Source organism: Dermacentor albipictus, chromosome 5 (genome assembly GCF_038994185.2).
Source record: "Dermacentor albipictus isolate Rhodes 1998 colony chromosome 5, USDA_Dalb.pri_finalv2, whole genome shotgun sequence".
Lineage (NCBI taxonomy): Eukaryota > Metazoa > Arthropoda > Arachnida > Ixodida > Ixodidae > Dermacentor > Dermacentor albipictus.
The window spans coordinates 92,925,975-92,942,127 of NC_091825.1; the positions used below are offsets into that span (position 1 = coordinate 92,925,975).

A 16,153-nucleotide genomic window follows, 5' to 3' on the forward strand; every position below is an offset into this window, starting at 1 on the left:
GTGTGTCTCCCGCTTTAGTTGGCGAACACGAGCCCATCAGCGCGCCGTCTGTGCAGCTCCGTGTGCTTGCAATGGTGGATGGCCTACGGGCTTCTTTGACGCCTACTGAGCACAAATTCATGATCACCGCTCGTATACACGCTTCCTACAGCGCTAGCTGTGGTGTTTACGAGATTATGTGCCCTCACCTTGAATTGGCGAGACCGCTCGACATGATCGCATCTATTTCTAGTGCGTGAGGCTTTCCATTGACTGTCACTACAACTAACCAACGTTTTGTTTATTTTGTGCTACAGTGGGTCATGACGATTCCGTTCACAGCTTCAAAGTGGACAAGAGACAGTCGTTTTCTCGCTCGTAGAAGCATGAAAAAGTGGGCTTGTGCTTGGCAATGAACTTTGACCGACACGCTTGCTTCCGGCCGGAGCAGCAGACGCGACAACTCGCCGTTTGTAGGCTGCCGGCCGATGGCGGTATCCCTCGCGAACGGCAAGATATTTACCTGCCGTAGAGAGGATCGGTCCAGGAACGATTCTTGAGGCGATTTTTGTCGCTGAATACGAGCATGGCCACGCCGGCTCGCCGTGCAGAGCGGAATCGGAACATTATTTTTCGATGAGTTCGCACTGACGCAATGCAGTCGATTGGCTCGTCGGTCGTGCAACGGACGGCGCGCCGGCGGGAAGCCGCGTCCACTTGAGACACCTCTCACGCGACGTATGTAGTACATACGTTCCAAGTTTCCAACGTTCTGCCGTTCCGCTGGTGGATGCACCGCCACGGCATCGATCTTTGCCATTCCTGCCGCGGCCGTGCCTGTCGCCGAGCGTAGGCTTAACTGGATTGGGCGGAGCTTGCAACCTTGGGGAGTAAAGTGGTAGTATTTGATCACGTGATCTTCAGGTTGGTTCCAGATCACGTGGTTTTAAACTCTCAATAGATGGTTTTTGGTCACGTGATCTAAAACTCCGTACGTCGTAAAGCGGGCTCATGACATCCTTTTACTACGTTTCTCAGAGATGGTAGTAAAACGATGTAATGTAACGCATTTTACTGCCGTATGCCAGAGTAATTTTCTGGTGCAAGGTAGTCTTCAAAGCTCATGAGCCGCAAAAACCCCAATGTCGGCTAACTTTTGTTTACAGTGTAGCACATCACCGATAGTGTGATTAAATCGCTCAGTTAGCACCACTCATTTGCGGATGTTATGCAGTAGTCATGCGATGAGCGATTATGCACTGAACGAGAAAGACTTGAGCAGCATCAAAGAGGAAAGCACGCCCTCTGTTGCTCAAAAGTTCACGGGGAGCACCGTGGTGCAGGACGAAGTTGCGTAAGATGAAAAAAAATGGCTGTGGCTTAGCTCGGCCATGCCAGGATATACGTAGTGAAAGCTAAGGCTATGGTTAGCCTTGGTTAATCCGGATAGCAAGTCCAGGTTAGTCTGGTTGTCTAGCTATGTTGCCGCGTTTAGCCAGTCGTTCGTGCGCTGTTCGTCTGTTTCCTGGACAATTCGTTTCCTCGTCATCTCGTTCCGATGTCGAATCTAGGCGTCTTGCTTGTCAGAATTGTCGCCGTGCATACTGCCGCCTCAACTGTGGTTGCGGTGGACGCGAGCTCTCCTTTTCAATCTTCCTACATGTTATCAGGCATGCGGCGCAGCTGGCGAAGCGAGAGCAGGCGAGTGCAACGACGAGGAACGCGCCGTGACGTCATACCAAACGGCGGCCGTGGAAAGGCGCAGTGCTGCGTAGCGGCGGAACACCTGTGGCTCGGTGCTACTAATGATGCATGCGCAGTAGTGACTGGCGAGCGAGAGAGAGAGAAATATATCCTCGGCGAGGCGCGCGTTGTGAAGTCATGTGCCTCCTCGGAGTACTGCCACGGCGAAACCGCAAGTTCGGGGACAGTAAAGCTTTCGCTTTAAAACGCAGCGTCTCTCGTTGTGGCTGTGGGCAAAGCTGCAGTCTCGGCGTAACGCTTGAGGTGGTTCATGCCTGCACTTACCCGCCTATTCCCAGAGGTGGTCGAGGAAAGCGGGTCATATAAGTCGATACCGACGAGGTCAAATCGACGGGTCGGGCAAGGAAGAGGCTGAAGTGTACCGGCCGGGCGTTGAGATGGAGCCTTGCGCCGCTTACAGGCTGTCAGTGGAACACGTGTGTACTTGCACACAAATGTCCAGTAGTAAATGTCCAGCGCCAGTAGTATTGCTTACGCAGGCGGCCATAGGTCTTGAGAACCTCGGCGTGAACACTTTGTTGATCGGTGTGAAAAGCAGCGAAGATTTCCGTGCGCGTGTGGCGGGCCATCAGACGCGTAATTCCGCCGATAGAGTAGATCTTTTCGAAAAGCGAAATGGGCGGCTTGGTGAGGGAGGGTTCCTGAGGCAGGATAAGCTCATGCATCAGTTAAAAAGTAAAGGAGTTGACAAATCCGCGCATCCTGTAATTGCTCCGACGACATGTCTGTGAACTCAATGAACGACAAGGAAGCCGAAGAAGTTGACGGAGTAACCGTGCCATACGCTAGCGGTGAGCGGGATACCGCGTCGGCGTCCGAGTGCTTGCAACCGGATCAGTACACAACACGAATGTCGTATTCTTGTAGGCGAAGCGCCCAACGACAGAGGTTTCCCGAGGGATCTTTCAGCGACGAGAGCCAGCTCAGAGCTTGACGATGTGTGACGACTTCGAAAGGGCGGCCATAAAGGTACGGACGAAATTTAGCCAAAGCCCAAATTATGGCTAGACACTCTTTCTCAGTGATGGAATAATTACACTCGGCTTTCATGAAGGTTCGACTCGCGTAAACAACGACGTATTCTTAGTATCCTGGCTTTCTTTGAGCCAATACTGCACTAAGGCCAACACCACTGGTGTCAGTATGTACCTCCGTAGGCACAATAGGTTCAAAGTGACGAAGGATTTGTGACCACGTTATAAGCACTGTAGTGTCAGAAAAGGTTCGTCGCACGCTCGTTACCAAGTATAAAGGCCGTTGGATGCTGTCAGAAGGTGGGTAAGAGTCGCTATGACGGAAGCAAAGTCGCGCACAAATCGACGATGGTATGAGCAAAGCCGAATGAAATTCCGAAGCGTTTTCATGGAATTGGGCTTAGGAAATTCGGCGACGGCACGGAGCTTCGCAGGTTCCGGTAGAACGCTCTCCTTGCAGATGACGTGACCTAGTATCGTGAGCTGGCGCGCAGCAAAATGGCACTTCATGCTAAGTTGAAGGCCAGCAGAGGCGAGGCACGTGAGAAAGGCACGAAGACATACGAGTTGGAAAATCTCGAGAAAGAACGACGATGTCGTCAAGGTAGGAGAGACAGGTACAGAGATTTGTAGCCACGAAGGATGCCATCCATCATCCGTTCGAAAGTAGCTGGGGCATTGCACAATCCGAACGGCATGATGTTAAAGTCATGCAGTTCGTCAGGGGTGACGAAAGCCGTCTACTGTTGGTCAGGTCTGGCAATTGGAACTTGCCAATAACCCGAGCGCAAATCCAAAGACAAGAAATATTCTGCCCCTTGTAAACAATCGAGAGCATCATCCATGAGCGGCAACGGGTATATGTTCCTCCGAGTTCTCTTGTTGAGGCTGTAGTCGGCACAGAATCTGATAGACCTATCCTTTTTCGCACAAGTACAACAGGAGACGGCCAGGTGCTGTGGTACGGCTCAATGACACCACGCTTAAGCATACCGTCCACTTGTCCATTGATAATACGCTGTTCTTCCACTGAAACTCCATATGGTCGTTGGAGTAAGGGCGCATGCCAACCAGTGTCGCTGTGGTGTGCGACGTTCGTTGTATGACCAAAAGATGGTTGAGCGCAATCGAAGGAGGAGGGGGAGTCTCAAAGAAGGAGCAGAAGTTCGCTGCGATGTGTTGAAGATAGATCGGCGGTAATACACGAATGGAAATTGTCTGGAGCTGAAAGTTTGTGAACAGGTGATATCATTGTATTCATTAAAAGATGGGGTTGGCCCTCAGCAAACGCTAAGGAGCGCAGGAGGTCAACATCTTGTATGTGCCCCAAAAATCCCCCATGAAGTGAAGTAACCGAGAATGTAAGCATGTTGGAAACGAATATGGTTGTAGCACCCAATTCATCGGGTAAGTACCGCAAATGGCAGTCGTAGGCCGCGGCGGCGAAGTACTTTTGACGGGGCAAACAGGACACTTCCATCTGAGGTGGCCTATTAGGGCAGGGATAGGAGGTTGGACGTTTTCTGGGCTATATCTGTGTCTGTAGCAACGATAAGTTTAGGAGCATTGAGAAGAGGATCCACTGAAAGAGAGGTTTGCAGTGTAGTAAGGTCTATAATGACGCGATGACGCGAAAGGAAGTCCCATCCGAGAATAATGTCGTGGGCCCATAACGGCAGCACGAAAAACTGTTTGTCATAAAGTTCACTTTGAGTAACGACACGTGCGGTGCACATAGCTGAAGAAGCAATATACTGTGAGCTAGCAGTGCAAAACATTAGTTTCTGGAGCAACATGGCCACTTCTTTAATCTTGCAGCGTAGGTTCTCGCAGATAACGGAAACGACCGCCCCTGTGTCGATAAACGCTAGTGCAGTGGTTCTTTCAACAGCGACGTGGGTAAACTTTTGCGGCAAAACAGATGCAGGCCTTGGGTAGTTCTACTTGCATGCAGCTGTGGCCTTCGTAACTGCAGCAATCAGTTTCCCTCTTCTGTAGTAGGCAAGTGGTGCATGGATGACAGTGAGCGTAGTCGCTGGGATGGTGACCGGTGGTTGGCATAGGGTGGTTGATGATCAGGGGTGTACTTCGGTGCCGTCCGTGACGATTAAGGAACAGACCTGCCCCCGACGTCAATTGGAGAAGGTGGACAACGGCGACAGTGGTGGGCGACGTGTCCAGCGACATCACTGGCGAAGCAGACGGGCCTATCGTCCGGCGTTCGTCACGCGTCTGGGCGGCCTAAAAACGGAGCCCAAGGCCTCGCAAAGGGGAGCGCCGCAGCATGCACGGCAGTTGGCGAGGCCTGGGTTGGCATTGGAAGCATAGGTAAGCGGCGCAGTGACGGGTAGTTGTGGGGGCATAGGTGGCAGCAACTGGGTCCGAATGACGTGTTGAAGGTTCGGAGCCAAAGTCTGCGCAGGTTCGTGCGTCAGAGGTAGTACTGAAAGCTAGCTTCACGGATAAAGTCCTTCATTCTGGTCAGCAGCGGATGTTGAACGGCACGGCGGGTGGCTATAGCGGCAAGCTCGATAGTGTGTTGGGCGTCGTGAAGGCTTTGCGAGCAATCATGCGCTCCTTACGCAACTCGTCAATGGTTCGACACAATAAGACGAATGTAGCGATCGTGGCGGAATCGCGGCACCATTTTTATCTACTTTCTTGGGTATTTATGAGTGTTAGCCAGCGTGACCACTCGCAAACCTTGGCGGCGGATGTGGAGCATCCTTTCTGCAGCAGACGTCACAAGAACGTGATCTATTTGGGTGAAGACAACCGGTCAGCAAACCCACACATGCTATCTGAAGGCATCACGGTTGCCGGATTCGAGACCCTTTCTTCTCGTTTATTACACAACGACGAGTGGCTCACACATTGAGAGGGTAAGCCAGCACAATCACTGGAACACGCCTCCCAACTGAGGAACGTTATTCTTTTTTTTTTTGACCGACATGGCGATGATATAGTATACCAGCCATGCGGATGCACTACCTAAGTAGGCCTGTTTCGTTGAGGAGATCAAGAAGTGTTTTTGTGATTCGGATGCTAAGAAGAAACGAGCGGAACTAACGTTAGCTCAGTGGTCTCAGGTCCCCGGAGAGACACGCACCACTTTCATCGAGGAATTTCTAAAATTGAGCAAGATTGTAAACCCTCGAATGTTAGAAAAAGATAAGATGGGATACCTTTTAAAGGACATAACTGAAGACGTATATAACTCCCTAATTGGAAAAGACATCTTCGAAACCGTATCAGACGTGATACGGTACTGTTGTACCTTCGATATACTGAAGACTCATCGAATTACACCGAAATTTGGACGGCTAGCTAGCGTGATGAGTGTGGCCAGTGTGGACACCAGTTCTCCAACAGACTTATCGTCCACCATTCATCAGATTTTCCGTGAGCAGATCCTTCGACCCGAAGAACAAGCACGTTGTGTGGCGCCCCATTACAGCTCCTGCGCTTTCCGAGACGCCGTTTATGCAACCCCCTCGACTCCTTCGCAGCACTGGATAAGGAGGAGGAACCAACATTTTTATTTAAACAGCGGACTGAGGTTCTTGAGGGTGGAGCCCCTATTCCAGGGCCCCACTGGCTCTAGCGGCTCGTTCGGCCAGGTCCAAGGTTGCCTGCTGGCTTCCTAGGTCCTGCCGAGCGAGTCGCGCCTCCCACGACGTTTCACATTCGTTGCGCGCGACGAGGGGCGGGTTGCCCTCTGCTGGTCTTTGTTTGCAATGCCAGGGGATGTGTTCGAGGGTTGATCTAGCTGTCGCCGCACCAAGGACAGTAGTCGTCGTATTTGGACGGGTGTTATTGGGATGCCTGTGAGTTTACAGTGGGGAGGCGTCATTGTCTGTCTGGGGCGTCTTTGCGTTTCGAGGATATCTCGTGACAGCGTAGGTGTGAGGGGTTCCTGCCAGGTTGCTGCGTCCGCGGCCACGGTGTCGGCGTCTCGAAAAATTAGTCCTCAAGCCAGGTTACGCCCGTTCGTTTCGCTGCGGACGGTGGTAGCTACAGAGACCCGAGCGAACAATTCATTATGACCCGAGCGAACAATTCTATAACGATTCTTTTGACCGCAGCCTTGAACAGCGCCCACGTTTCGTTCGTTCTCGACGACCAGCCACTGCCTATGACTTATAAGCAGGCCACTGCCTATGACTTACTCTCCACGGCAGAATGGCCGCGGCAGAACATTGTCATCAGCATTCCAAAGTTCGCCTTATGCCAGTGTGCAACAGCTGTGCCACACCAGGTCACATGCCCAGATATTGTAACCAACACCGACCGTCTGGCTATGGGAAATCGATGCCGTCTACGTGGCACAGTAGTCGTATCTGGGACACACAGCTGCCAGAGACCTCCGCTCTAGGAGGCCACTTTCGAGAAGGCAGGCCATGTTATTCAACCCTAGGAATCTACTCTGAAGAAGAAAGAACCCGCAACCGTTCGCCTGCTTCCGATCGCACTCTGACACCCCCACCAGCTTTCCGAGCGTACCGATCATCCATCATCTCCCCGACGGCGCATCGCATCATCATCTCCTCGGCGCCGCTTCACGTCACCCCCGCCGGAACACCAGCCAGTGCGGCCGATGGAGTTGAGGTATGTGGAAAACCATCGCTGCCTACTCATATACCTGCAACTATTTTTATGCTGATGAATAAGGTTCGTGCTCTCATTGACGGTGTCTCCACCATGGTTTTAGTCGACACGGGCGCAATTATTTCCGTCATGAGTCTGCTGTTAAACGCCTTCTGAGACGCACGGTTATGTTTCGTTGGGACCAGAGCACTAGATTTCGCCGAATAAGTGTAGTGGTGACTCATTATACCCGGTTGGTGTTTGCTATGTGGATGTGTCCTTGAGCGGCCGAGTTTTTAACACTGAGTGTACTGTCCTTCCTGGTTCCACTCACGACGCCATTTTAGGGATCCATTTTAGGGATCCAGTTGTGTGCTGCCAACTGCAATGTTGACTACCGAACGAGCTAACTCAGTGGGGGCGTGTTACATCCGTGATCTTGGAAGACTCGCCAAGCCAAGAAGGTGTGTTTTGTGTTTTCGAGGATACAGTTGTGCCCACTTTATCCGCGATCCGCGTTTCTGTTGTATGCTCAACTGGCAAGCCGTTTGATGCTGAAATGGATCCTGTACATGTGAACTGGGACCCTAAAGAAAAATGTGTTGGTTCCGCATTACATGGTATCGGTCCTGAATGGATGCACAGGGCTGTGGGTGATAAATTGTTCTACTGAAGCGGCAGTGCTGCCTCAAGGCTTAAAGCTTGCCACATTTCAGGAAGACTCGCCGATACCCATGGCAGTGCTTACAGAACTCGCGGACACGGGAGAACGTATAATAAGCATTATTCCGTGGCACTATAACGTTATCCAGCCCTTTCGGCACGTATGCGACACCACTTTACCAACTTTTCTTTGCTGAGGATCCTTTCTGGCGGCATTTTAAACGTTCAGTTGCACGCTGCCGTGATTTTCGACCAGCCACCGCAAGCTAAGCAAGAGGAAGCGGATCAATCACAGACGCCGGCACCCCCCTCTTCAGCCCGTGGATCTAATTTCACTGTGCTGGCTCGGCTCCATCGAATCGCTCTCCACTTCAACGTACTCCTCACCTCCTGTCAACCTATTCGATCAGAAAATCTGCTGAATGTCGGCAATGCTATTTGCTTTGAAAGCAAAAAAAAATTACCTCCTATAAACGAGGAGCGTGTTTAATTGGGCTTTTCAAACAACGCTGCGCGTTACTGCCCGATGCTTGCGTCGGTGGTTATGTAAATTTGATGTCAGTAGATTGGAATAAAAAGAGATTGGAATAGTTTTACGTTACAGGGCCCATGAAAACCACACAAAATATTATGAAGCTGGCTTGTCATTTCAATGCCTTTGTTGAGGGCTGACTGATGATTTGGAATAACAGCGGAAATATTTTTATGCGAAGCATACTAGCCGCACAACCACGCTCTTCCTTGCTGCGCCGCGCGCGGCCGCGTTCCGTTCCGTTCCAAAAACATTTATTTCCATCAGAGAAGGAGACCCCCTACTCCCTGCCCCTGGCGCGCAGGCCTAGGGACAGGGGCGGGGGTCTCCGCGACTAGATACAGGGGCGGGGGTCTCCGCGACTAGATGCAGTCAAAGAGTTGTTGACTCTTCGCGGCCTCTGCCGCCAGATGGATGGCTCTCCTCTGCATGGCGGAGTCCGCGCTTTGCAGAAGGGTGTCCCAGGCTTCTCTACTATTTATTCCTTCCTTGACACCTGGGGAGTCTACGCATTGCCAGATTATATGGTCGAGGGTCCCCCTCTCCCCGCATCGTCTATATCGTCTATATCGATATATCGTCTATATCGTCTATATCTTCGTCTTTCAGTACGTGTGACGCCCATACTGGATTTATGTAGTTTCCTGCTTGCAGTCTGCGCCAGGCTCTCGCCTCTCTATTTCCGAGCTCCTTGTCCGGAGGCGGGACAGTTCTACGCTGAAGCTTATAGTTTTCAATTATTTCTGTGTAGGTCTATAGTCTCTCGTCTAGTTTCTTGCAAGCGGGCGGCTCTGTTCCTGCCCGGAAGTAGAGATCTCGGGTTAGGAAGTGTGCCGCCTCGTTGCCTGGGACCGACGTGTGAGCTGGTGCCCGTACGAGGCTGATTTTTCTGTCAATTTTCTTTCCTGTTAGTATTCGTATCGCTTCTGGTGCGATTCTGCCTTTTCCGTAATTGTGGATGGCTGTTTTGCTGTCGCTTATTATGTAGCTCGCTTTGGTCCCGACACAAGCAAGCGCGATTGCTACTTCTTCCGCTGCTTCCAGATTGCGGCTGCGTATTGTTGCTGCTGAGACTGCTTCGCCTTGGCCATCTACCACTGAGGCTACTGCCGCACCCAGTTTGCCGCTGGCCGCATCCATGTACGCCACTATCTCCCTATCTATTTCGCTGAAGCGTCTGACCAGTGCTTCGGCTCTCTTTTCTCTCCTTTCTTTGTAGAAGGTGGGGTTCATGTTTTTGGGAAGTGGGTCTATCCTTAGCTGTTCTCTGATTTCTCTTGGGATGTCACGTTTCTTTTGCAAGCCTCTGTCTGTCTGCGGCCCCACCATGTTAAGGATATCTCTGCCTGTATATGTTTGGCTGAGTCTTTCCTGTTGGGCGGTTTTAACTGCTTCGGCTGGTTCTTGCCAAGTATTGTGAATTCCCATTGTTAGGAGTCTCTCAGTAGAGGTGCTTATGGGTAGTCTGAGTGCTCGTTTATAGCATCTTCTGATTATCGAGTCTAATTTGTCTCTTTCTGAAGCCCGGATGTTAAGGTATGGTGTGGCGTAGCTAAGTCTGCTGATGACGTACGCTTGTACTAGCTTAACTAGGCCTCTTTCTCTTAGCCCTCTCCCCTTGAGAGCTATTCTTCTGAATATCCCGGTGACTTGTGCTGCATAACCTTCCAGTTTCCTTATGGTTTCGTCGTTATATCCATTGCTTTGGATGAAAAGTCCTAATATTCTTATCTTATCTACTTTGGGTACTGGTTTGCCCCCAACCGTGATGTTGAGATCGCTGTGTCTTTTCAGCCTTAATGATTTGGGGTTGTACATTAACAGTTCCGACTTTTCTGGTCAGCAAGTAAGCCCCCTAGTTGCTGTATACTCAATTACTGTGTCCGCGGCTGTTTGCAGTTTGTTTTCTATTTCCGCGTCGTTACCTTTGTGTATCCAAACATTTATATCGTCTGCGTACATGCTGAAGTTTAAATTTTCCATTTTCCTGAGTTTATTCGGGAGGCCCCTCATAGCCAGATTGAAGAGGAGTGGGGAGAGTACAGATCCTTGCGGGGTACCTCTGTTTCCCAGTTCTATTTCTTCCGATTCCAAATCCTGGTATCTAATCTTTGCCGTCCTGTTTGTCAGGAAGTTCTTTATATAGTTGTAGGTTCTGCATCCTACACCTATTTCTTGCATTTCTGTCAGGATTGCCTCGTGTTTGACATTGTCAAAGGCTTTCTTGAGGTCTAGAGCTAGGATTGCTTTTATATCTCTCGATCTTGAGTTTATGATGTCGTGCTGAAGCCGCAGCATCACGTCCTGGGTACTTAAGCCCGGTCGGAATCCAACCATCTCATTCGGCCATAGTTCATTTCCCTCCATGAATCGGGTTAACCTTGTCTGGATTACATGTTCCTTTAATTTCCCTACGCATGATGTGAGGGAAATCGGCCTGAGATTCTCTAGCTTAGGGGGCTTGCCCGGTTTGGGGATTGGTATGATGCTAGCCACTTTCCATTGTTTCGGGAGTTCGCCTTTCTCCCATACCTGTAGAATGTATTTGGTTATAGCGGTGATTGGCTCATCGTCTAGGTTCCGCAGCATTTTGTTTGTTATCCCATCTGGGCCTGGGGCCGATTTCGTTTTAAGTCTGATTATTTCCGCTCTCACTTCTGCCTCTATTATGGGTGCATCTAGCTCCTCATTTAGGGGTCCCCCATACTCTGGTAGGTTGGTGCAAGTCACGTTTCATATGTATGTTTGTTTGATCTCTTCCATGAAGCTCTCGTCTGTTCCGTCGTATTTATGTCGTGTTTTGGCTAGCCTTATGTTTGTCTGCGACTTTGATTGGGTTGGGTCTAGCAGGTGTCTTAGGATGTTCTATGTTTTAGCTAAACTCATACCTTCTTCCATGTCATCACATGTGCTACACCAGTTTTGCTCGCATAGCTGCAGTGCGTATTTTTCAATCTCTCGATTTAGTCTGGCTATTCTTCTTTTTAGATTCCGGTTCCATCTCTGTTTTTTGAGCCGGCTTTCTAGACTACCCTTTGCTTCCCACATGTGCAATAGCTTGTTGTCTGCTATAAGTGGAGCGTCTTGGCCTTCTAAAGTAACCGTTGCTTCGGTGACGTGTTTTTTAAGTGTGTCTGTCCATTCTCTTAGATCTGTGATGATTGTGGTTGGAGATTCCTCTCGCCGCTTTCTAAATCTATCCCATTCTGTAACTTTTAGCTGTTTTAGTCGTTTTTCCTTTACTCCCTTCATTAATGTGGTAGCAATTATATAGTGATCGCTGCCTAAGTCTTGTCCTGTATTGTCCCACGTTACTGTTCTGGTGTTTTTGGAGAGTGTTAGGTCGGGTGTGGTATCTGCGGTGACGCTGTTTCCTTTTCTAGTTGGGTTTCCTGGGTCGGTGTGTAGTGAGAGGTTCAGTTCCTGTATGTCCTCCCACAGCTGTCTTCCCTTGCCATCCCTTCTGTTGTATCCCCATTCCTCATGCAACGCGTTTAGGTCTCCTACTATGAATAGGGGGTTCTTTCCTGCTGCCTTCAGGGCTTTGCGGAAGATGGCCCTAAACCTGACTTTTTTCTGTCTAGGACTTGAGTTGATGTTTAGTAGAAATAGGCTGAGCTCTTCTTTTCTACCCGTAAGCATCTCCACTAAGACTCCTTCTGTGTCCCTGGATTGAATATCGTGTTCGATTGTTGCTACATTTCTTTTCACCAGGGTTGTTACCCTCGATTTTTCCCCCTTATCACTGTGAAACGCCTGATATCCTGGGAGGGATGCTAATTTACCGGTTTCTTGCAGCGCTATTGCTAGCGGCTTTTCTCCTAGTGTATCTACGTAGTTTTGCAGTAGCGCTCGCTTGCGTTGGAACCCTCGGCAGTTCCATTGCCAAATGATAGACTTAATTCGTGCGTTTCTGGCCATATTGGATTTGGGTATAGAGTCCTCTAAGTTTTTCTGTCGCTCCACAAGGGCAACTAGCTCGGTTCTTTGTGTTTGTAGTTCAGTTCTCTGTGCCTGTAGTTCTGCTGTTATACCTTCAAATCTTTGGTTTATATTTTTTGTATCTGGCTGAGTGCAGTCATGACGTGTGCCATTAAGTCTCTTTGTTCTGTCTGTATCGTTTTCATTGCGTTCCTATTCGCCTCGCATTCCTTCTTTAGTTCTGCTCACATGTCTGTTTCGTTATCTCCTTTCCGTTTAAGTGGGGGTCTCCTGACTGTTTCTGATTCATCCATTTTCTCTCCTTCCATTTCCCGCTGCTTGGGTGTTGGGGGAGTGGTTTGTTGGGCTACCTGCTTGGGTTGTGCGGGTTGTGTGCGGGGAGGGGGGGATGTTGCCTTCTCTTTTTCTTTTTGCGCTTTCATAAGGTTATTCATGAGCCCTTGTAGCTCCTCTACTTTTTTCTTTAAGTGTTCTATTTCTCTGTCCTTATCATCTTTGGCCTGGGAGGACCCTTCTACAAAGCTTACTTGTTTGGGCTCTCTGCTTGGATCCCTGCTTCTGCTTCGTCCCTTGCCCCATGGGTCCTTTGGGTCCCTGGATCTCGATCTCCTGCGTCCCCTGGTCTCCTGGCAACCGGGGGTCAGCAAGTTTCCTTGGTTGTTTCCTTCCAGCTTGGGGAAGTCCTCCTTGAGCAGTTTCTCAGCTCCGTCCGCAGGGGGTTTCCGTTGTTGGGTCTTCAGCTCCTCCTGCTTGTCTTTCTTCTTCTTCCAGATTTTTTTTCTTGATTTCGTACGGTGTTCTGTACAGCTCTTTGCATCTCTTGTCGCCGAGTGGGTGCTCTTTCCCGCAGAGCTGGCATTTGGCTTCGCATTGGTGGTCCTCCTGCGGGTTTTCTTCCCCACATCTTCGGCATTTTTTGTTGTCCGGGTTTTGGCACACGTCCGATCTGTGTCCCAATCGACCGCACGCATAGCATACCTCGTACTTTTTCTTGTACAGGACGCATCTCGTTGGCGTGAGCGACAGGTACACTTGCCTCGGAACTGTGCTTTCTTCGAAGAGGATAAGTACGGCCTTCGTTCCCTTGCCCAGCCTTCGCACTCCTAGGATTGGGGGGTTCTTCGCACTGAAGTACTCCATTCTTTCTTTGATTTCGTCTTCAGTCCAGAATAGAGGTACGTCGTATATGACGCCTTTCCCGCTGTTCTCTGGCGCCGCCACGTATGCGTTGACGTTCACCTTTTCTTTGCCTATCGTCAGTTCTCTGATCGCTGCATACTTATTTCTCGTCGTTTTGTCCTTTGTAGCAATGAGGATCGATTGTTGCTTCGTGTTGAACGTGATGATGTCGTCCACACCTCTGTCACTTGTCTCGGCCGCCCCGCTGATTGCGTCAGCCACGAAAGCTCCTCCGAGTTGGAGTAATTTCTCTAGTCCCCCTTGAGGTCTCATAATTATCTTCTCGTAGTCGGGCGGAATTCTCGTATGTTGCCTTTCCACCGACTTCTCTGCCTTTCTTCTTCCCTCGCGTCGCTCCGCAGCACGCTCCCGTATGCCTCGGTTCCCGGCGACGTGGCCGCCTTCTTCCAACTCCGCTGGTGCTATTTTTCCGCTCCTCTTCGTTTTAAACCACTGTCCCGGAATCTTCAGCTCGTCGGGATCAATTTCCGTACCTTCTACAACCTCCATGTTGCACGAGGTCGTCTGGGCACGGCCGTTAGGCCTAGCCTCTACCTCTGCTCCCTAGCGCGTCTAGGCCTCGTTAGGCCTAGCGGCCTTCGCGGCACGGTGCGGCTTCGTGAGCTCAGCAAGCTGGAGAATTCGGTCCCATCTTGTTAATTCCGGTGAATCCGCGTTCGGACCTCTCTTCTCCTTGAATCCAGCGAGAAACCAAGACCGTCGAATCCAACTTGTGCTCGAGCGGCCGTAGTCGACGGAGCCCATCGAACGCACGTCTGCTCGAACGATCGTCGTCGTCTTCGCGCGGCCGCGTAGCTACCATATGACGTCATAACAGCTGCAAAAGCGGAGGCTCCACTCGTGCGCTCGCTTGCGGCCGTGTAGCTACATAGCCGGGTCTCAGCTCGCGCGCTCGCCTGCATGAGTTGTTTCTTCGTCTAGCCGAACCAAATATAGCCAAGCAACAGCAGTTCACCAGGCTAAACAGTGGTTCAACAACTAAAATAAAGGCTAGTATGCTTCGCATCCTGGGCTTAACCTTAGCTAAGCCACAGCCATTTTTTTTTCTCCTAGTTCTAATTAATTGAGAGTGCTTGGTGTAATACGAGCTTATTCATTTAAATAATTTGTCACATTCAAGGAGTGAATTCAAAGATTTAACTTTTGCTCGGATTAATATCCCAGAATTTCACCATGCAAATGAACAGTTTTACTCCACCTCCTTTCCAACTGCTATGCCGAGCGATTTCTTGCACGAAGGGCGAAGATACTCGATCAAGTAGATAGAAGGTGTCTTAAAATAATCAATATGTCAAGTTATCAAGCACATAAGGTACCTCTTTAATTACAGCTTCACGCTTTCACCGCTCACTAAACTTCACGACTATGGGGGTGCATTTCTTTTTTCGGCGGAAAACATTAAATAGCAAATGCCACCGTATACTTTTCAATGATTGTCTCATGAATTGCTTCTTCCAGTTTCTCCAGAATCCTGAAAAACTTTCATTTGGAGCAACTTGGACATTCCTAATTGAAATTTTATTGTTTTCATTATTTTCTAGCGCAGTGACACGTCGCAGAGTTTCCGCAGCACGCAGTTAGTCGACGAGGGTTCGTAGTTTCCACCTCGAGCTTTAAAAAAGGCTTTTAGAAGAATTTTACACTGGCTTTCGTTTCCTTGTGCTTATCCTTGTGTTCCAGTTCGATAGTTGCGCGCCTCTCTCGAAACTCCTGCCGACATTCATAGATAAGTTCAGCGTCATCTGTTCGCGCTTGTCAAAATCAGTGGCAACCGCGGCACCTGTAAGTACATCAATGAAAGACAACGGAATATTTTACCTACCCTGTTCGTTCTGAGCGATCCAGCAGCGGCTGCCGCAGCCGAAGTGGCAATCACTGCGCTTGTCCCATCTTTAAACCGATGCTGGCACTGTAATAAAGTTTAGAGTCGCACACGATTTGATGTCCACCTGCGGCTGTCTCCTGTGATGGCGGAAGTACGTGCGCACTATGAAACTGCGCCGTCGTTTCTTTGTCGAGGGCAGCGCAGTAATTAATCCATGCACTGTCCAACGTAAGCGCAACTTCAGCAGCAACATTGCCATTCTGCTGCGGTAAAATCATGGCAGTTGTTTGCATCAATCTTGAGCACCTGCGGCTTCCGCAGCTAGAGAGTAAAGCACAGCACATGCCGGAGTTTTGTCCTAAATAGGGGCTGTGCCTCTAACCTCTAACCTCTGTCCAGCAGCTATGAAAATAAACTTGGCGCTCTAGTAACTAGGAAAAGGACTCTAAGTACCTCAGATCGACCAAGTCACGCTGTTGTCGTTTAATTTCCATATATTCGGTGATCATCGAGCGAAACCATCGCGCGTTCAGGTGGAATTGGCGCAGCGCTAGAGCTTTGCAACCCTCGTTGCGATCACCCGTAAGTTCGCACCAGCTATGGGAACTGACGGTGCGAATGAGTTTCGCCATTGAGAAACAAGAAATGTAATAACTGTTTTCCAAAAGGGTATATATGATGATCATG

At 49.9% G+C, this 16,153-nt stretch overlaps 1 protein-coding gene across 1 annotated transcript in view; it reads right to left on the bottom strand.

Moving 5' to 3' along the window:
• LOC135897065 (sodium-coupled monocarboxylate transporter 1-like) overlaps nucleotides 1-15,482 on the bottom strand; it is a 76,883-nt gene extending 61,401 nt beyond the window's left edge. Inside the window, exon 1 of the mRNA XM_065425648.1 lies at nucleotides 15,464-15,482. The gene's annotated coding sequence lies outside the window, so the exon portion shown is untranslated. The remainder of the gene's footprint in view (nucleotides 1-15,463) is intronic.
• Nucleotides 15,483-16,153: the final 671 nt, after the last annotated feature.